This window comes from Chinchilla lanigera, unplaced genomic scaffold (genome assembly GCF_000276665.1).
Source record: "Chinchilla lanigera isolate Chin_1 unplaced genomic scaffold, ChiLan1.0 scaffold00110, whole genome shotgun sequence".
Taxonomy (NCBI): domain Eukaryota; kingdom Metazoa; phylum Chordata; class Mammalia; order Rodentia; family Chinchillidae; genus Chinchilla; species Chinchilla lanigera.
This window is the reverse complement of record NW_004955511.1, coordinates 1,808,599-1,814,531: the sequence shown is the minus strand read 5'-3', so window position 1 is coordinate 1,814,531 and position 5,933 is coordinate 1,808,599. Positions and strand designations below refer to the sequence as shown.

Below are 5,933 nucleotides of genomic sequence, written 5' to 3'. Positions count from 1 at the left end.
TAATAAATTAATAAAATAAGTAAAATAAATAATAATTTATTTGAATAATTAATATTTATTTCTAGTAAGGTATCACCTCTAAATTCATTTATAAAACCCAGATTAATATAGAGAATATGTTTTTGTAAATCTTTACTTTTTTGCTTTAAATTAACCATGGGCAATATGTTTTAATTGTTCAGATAAAAAAATCAACTTTCTGAATCTATGAAGAAAAATGTGTTTTTAAGATGTTAACCTAAAAGTTTTCTCTCTCACTAAAAATGAGTAAACAATTCCAGTCTGTGTCAGGTTACACAATATAAACTGTAATGGGCAAAAACCACCTAAGTGGAGTAAACTGAAACAAATAGAAACCTCAGAATGTTCTAGAACAAAGTGTTTCCTTCTGCAAAAGACTTTAACTATGATGAAACTTATAGCTCATTATTCAGCACATGGAAGATATATTCATACTTTATTCAATAATTTTATAACATTGAAATTTAAGAATTAGAAATTACCTTGTACAAGTTGGGACTTCTCACTGTTAAGAACTTTGTTACTAAATTATTATAGCTATGTCTGGAATAATCATTATTAAACAGCACACTTAAAAATTTAGGAGGAAAAGCAGGACAAATTTCACTGCTGTTATTAACTTTGAGATTTGTTGTTTCCTTTCACTTATATTTATTCTCTAATATATCAATGTCCTCTCTTTTTTCAATAAAAATTCTTAGTATTCCTTATGCATATATCACAAATCAAACTTTGCAAGTACTAACTGGAATGATTTAGGGTATATTCCTTATATTATTTTCCTCTTATCTGCATAAATCCAATCTTAAAATGAGGGGCAGTTGAAAAGGCCAATATTAGGTGAGAAAGCAAAATAATATTTAATTTTTTATCTCAAATGTTTTATACACTCTATTCTGCATTAAACTCAGAGACTTTTTAAAGAGGCAATTGTTATATCACATCAAGTCTGCAGTCTGAATCAAGTCTGCAGTCCAATCATTAAAAGCAAAGAAACAGGATTTTTCGATAGATCCAATTTAATTGAAAAGAAATTTAATCCCTTTCCCCAACCATTCCCTGATGCCTATTTTTATTACTCAGCACTGATTTGAAGAATGCATATAAAATCAGACACCAGACTGTGCTACTTTGAAGAGTTTTTTCAAAGCTTCTTTCACATTTTTATTCTTTAGACTACTGACCATGGGGTTCAACATAGGGAACTGCAGTGCAGAAAGTAGAAACCACCTTGTGCCTCTCAAGGGAGTAGCTGGAACTGGGGCAAGAGCAGATGTAGAGGATGGAGCCATAGTACAGGGTGACAGAGACAAGGTGGGAGGAGCATGTGGAGAAGGCCTTGAGGCGGCCCTGGGTAGAGCAGATCCTCAAGATGGCGGTGATGATAAAGATGTAGCAGGACAGGATGAGCAAGGTGGGGGTGATGATGTTGGAAGCCAGCACATAGTACAGCACAGACTGGTAGCTGTCTGTCACATCATGTGCCAACATCACCAGGGGTGGGACATCACAGAAAAAGTCATCAATGATATTGTCACTACAAAATTCCAGAGTGAACATATTGCTGGTTAAGATTATCACACTGATGAAGCCCCCAGTATAGGAGTACACAACCAGACAGACGCACAGTCTCCTTGACATGGCCTGAGCATAGAGCAGGACTTGGACAGGGCCACATACCTGTCGTAGGCCATGCGAGCCAGCAAGTAGAACTTAGTGTAACACAACCCAGTGGAGAAGAAGAACTGAATCATACAGCCTGCAAAGGAGATGCTTTTGTCCTCAGAGATGCAGGTCACTAGGACCTTTGGGGTATAAACAGAAGAATACAAAAGATGCAGAAAAGACAGATTTCAATGAAAAAATGCATGGGTGTGTGGAGCCGGGCGTCGTTACAGATCAGCAACATGGGGATGTTGTTTCCTAGCAAGGTCCCAGAGTACATGCCCAGAAACAGGAGAAACAGGACCAACTGCACTGCAGGGTCTGTTGTGAAGCCCAGCAGGATGAATTCTGTCCCTGTGTGGTTGCCCCTCCCCATGGCTCAGAGCTCACCTAGGGATGGAGTGGAGGTTAGTTTCCCCAGCTCACACCAAACGAGGGTGTTCTGCCGAGCCCCTCAGCTGTGATCAACACTAAACACAAGATGTGTTTCCCTGTTGTAGGTAATGGTGATTTTTAAAGCACTGCTCTATTTATTTCAGTAAAATGCACCTGGTAATAGGAAAGCCGTACTTCTCTAGAGAGGTATATTCATTTCTAGTGTTTCCGACACCTCCACGCTGTTAGGCACTGAGACTTAATGGTGAAAGCGATAGAGCCAGTGTTACCAATACCAAGGCCCTGCTGTGGATAACACCTCTTTTGTTTGCTAAACCTGCCACAGAAGTATCACACGTTGAATGGATTAAGGGACAGGAATTTATTTCCTTGCAATTCTGGAGGTTTGATATCGACGTGTCAGGTGGGACAGGGCTGTTTGCTTATGTGGCCTCTCTCCTGGGCTCACAGCGGTCTTGTTACTTCCTCACAGCATCTTCCGCATTGTGTGGAATGTTGATACATTGTTTGCCTGAATGGTCTCCTCTGTTGTAAGGGAAGTAACATATTTTACTTGGGTCCACCTTAACCAATTAATTTTAGCTTAATCACCCTTGTAAAGGTTCTGTTTCTAAACACAGTTGTATTCTGAGGAACTAGATGTGACATCTTCAGGATGAGTCAGGGGGGATTGTTAATTCAGACCATAAGAACAAGATGGATGGGAATTTCCTAATAGATGAAACAGAGAACTTTTGTCTGGAGGGAGTGGAGGAGGAGGAGAGGGAGCGGGAGAAGGGAAAGGGGGCAGAGACAGGAGAGACACAGGGAAACCTGACAAATAATATGGACCGCAGGGTTCAGTTTTGGAAATTCAGATTAGCATCATTTGGATAATTTCTATTATCAGATTCATTTAATTGTTATATTCTGAGTTAGATCCATTGGATCAACTTTTAACCCACCATTCGTCGTTGCACCATATCCTAAGTGCCATATCAAGTTCTAATTCCAGATGGATTCTAATGGAGTCTTTGGAGACCAGTGGGGCACGTTCCCTTCCTGTGCTGCGGTAGGGAGAAGTCTGAATGGGCGGCTGCTGAATTGCATATATTGGACCCAACAGAAGCATGGCTGTACACCAGAGCATATGAAAAGGGTGTTGCTTCCAAGACCTGGCTTTTCTGACTGAAGGTAAGCACCTGGTGCCAGGTTCAGCAAAGCAGTTTGGCCTCTCTGTAAACACAGCTGCAGTTTGAAGGGAGAGAGGGTCTAGCCTGGCTCTGAATGCACCACTGCCATTCTAAACACACCACAGGCAGGCACACCTTGCACACATCTCCAATTTAGAATTCATTCTGCTAGTTGTGTTGGACCATAGATATTTGCTGACACTGGAGAAATCAACAGGACAGAACTGGTGGTTTGCATTTGACTCTAACTGTTCTGCCCTGTGCTTTGCACACCTGTAGGTTACTCATTTTCATATGCTAGAGGGTCTCTCTATTTCCAGGGAACTGTGAGTGCTCCTGTAGACAGCAGGGAAGAGCTGAGGGTCAGCTGCTTCACCATATGCCATTTGTTGTATACAGGAGGCTTTAGTGTGGCCAGCTCTGACACTTTTATGCTGATTGTTCTACATTCACAAAAACATTCAGACATGTCATGTGCCTATACCAACTTTCCACGATAAGTATAATCTTTATGTGTTTCAACTATGGACTAATAAAAATGTCAGCTGTGTTGAGGACTGGAAAATGAATGTGTTTTTCCTTCTTAGTAGTGCTACAGTACCTTGTGCTGGGAAAGTGGACTGGCTGGTAGATTTTTGCACTGAAGAGCTGAGTTATTTGTAGACAATACTTTGGATCAGCCACTTTAAAAAAGAAGGAGATTACCTATTTATTCATCCATCCATCCATCCATCCATCCATCCATCCATCCATCCATCCATCCATCAATCCATCCATCCATCCATCCATCCATCCATCCATCCATCCATCCATCCGTCCATTCATTCCAGAAATACTTATTAAGTGTCACTTATTTGCTAGGAACTGTCTAGTATGCTGGGCTACATCAGAAAAAATAGAGAACTCATTCTGCCTCAGGGATGTAGTGTTATGGTCAGGCTATGTAGACAATTCAATAAACAAGTTTTAGAAAATGACTATAGATATGCAGAAAACAGCAGTATGAAGAGAGGATATGAAACTGGCACTGCTGAGGGAATGAGTTTTGCTTATGACACAGTTATTGGGGTGGCCTTTCCTGAGGAAGTGACATTTGAAAAAACTGCAAAGCACAGAGGGTGTGGAACCTGAGGACACTTGGAGAATAATAGTTTGGGACAGGACCAGGCAGTGACTTTTGATACTGGGCAGAATCTGCATCCTGCAGAGCTATAGGAAGTCAGAAGGGCTGCAAAACTGTGTAAGAGGATGGAGTGTGAGGAGGTGAGAGTCCAGCCTAAACTGTGATGACTTTTTGGCCATTGTGTACAATTTGACTTTTGCTCACAATAAACTGGAAGTTTTGCAAGGTTTCAGATATGAGAGGATCCTCCTGCCCCGTCCGTCACAGTTGCAGCATCACACTCAATGCTGGATAGAAATAGACTATGAGCGGAATGAAGGTCTAGACCTGGGAGGTGTCCTCTGCAACACTCCTGGCAGATGATGACGGTGGTTTTTACCGGGCTGGTAGCAGTGCAGGTGGGGAGAAGTAGTTGGAATCAGGATAAGCTTTGGAGGCAGGAACAGTGGGATTTCCTGGGTTATTGCAGAGCAGAGGGGAGAGAAAGAGCATAGGTCGAATCCTGATGTTCAGCTTGAGGAAATGAAATGCATGGAATGGTGTAATTTCAATGGTGTAATTTCCAATTTTGTATCCTCTGTTCATATTGCTGTTTTCTGCATATCTATAGTCATTTTCTAAAACTTGTTTATTGAATTGTCTACATAGCCTGACCGTAACCCTACATCCCTGAGGCAGAATGAGTTCTCTATTTTTTTCTGGTGTAACCCAGCATACAAGACAGTTCCTAGCAACTAAGTGACACTTAATAAGTATTTCTGGAATGAATGAATGAATGGAGATGAACAGATGGATTAGCTTTTTTTGAAGTGAAGACTGGGAATTCAGTGTAAGCATTCTAAGTTAATTAACAACTGTAGAATGCTAGCACTGGGGAGCAATTTCGGCATCTTTCAGCATTAGAAGTTTTAACCTAAGAATCATATGCAGGAAATCCATGGATAGAATTTTGGGAGTTTGTGAACACTCTAAAATTTTGTGTACCTACCCATTTACATATATGTGGAGAATTATATTGTATTATCATGTCCTCAAAGAAGCATGATTCTCAGAATTGAAGAGCCTTTAATTATTTGTCTTAAAGAAATTACAGACTACAGGTGTTTAGAGCATTTGCTCCAGCTTGCAGGACTTTTTTTTTGAAACAAGAGTGAGAATGCAAATCTTGAGATGAGTAGAAGAATATAATGATTTTTGGTACTGTTCATCTCTGACTTCAACCAAAATGACAGTAAATCCCCATGCGTGCAAAGATACATGTGTATACATGTATTTCTAATCCACTATGCCATATTGTATTGTGCTGTCATGGATTCTATAGGAGACACTGCTGAATTAAAAGCATAAAAGTTGAACTTATGCAAATGGAACCAAAATTTTGCATATGTGTGGATTGTGTTCCTGGGAGGAGACAGCTCTCTTGAAATCACACATATGATAAACACCAGGCTATATGCTGATTTTAACTCCTCAAGCCAAGGCCAATAAATTGCACTTCCAGGTCTGTCACTCCTTTGTCAAACTTCAAGAAGGTATGAAGTAGTAGAAATGTTTAT

At 40.3% G+C, this 5,933-nt stretch overlaps 1 pseudogene; it reads right to left on the bottom strand.

The window, feature by feature from the left end:
* Positions 1-1,130: 1,130 nt before the first annotated feature.
* Positions 1,131-2,062, bottom strand: LOC102011225 (annotated as a pseudogene).
* Positions 2,063-5,933: the final 3,871 nt, after the last annotated feature.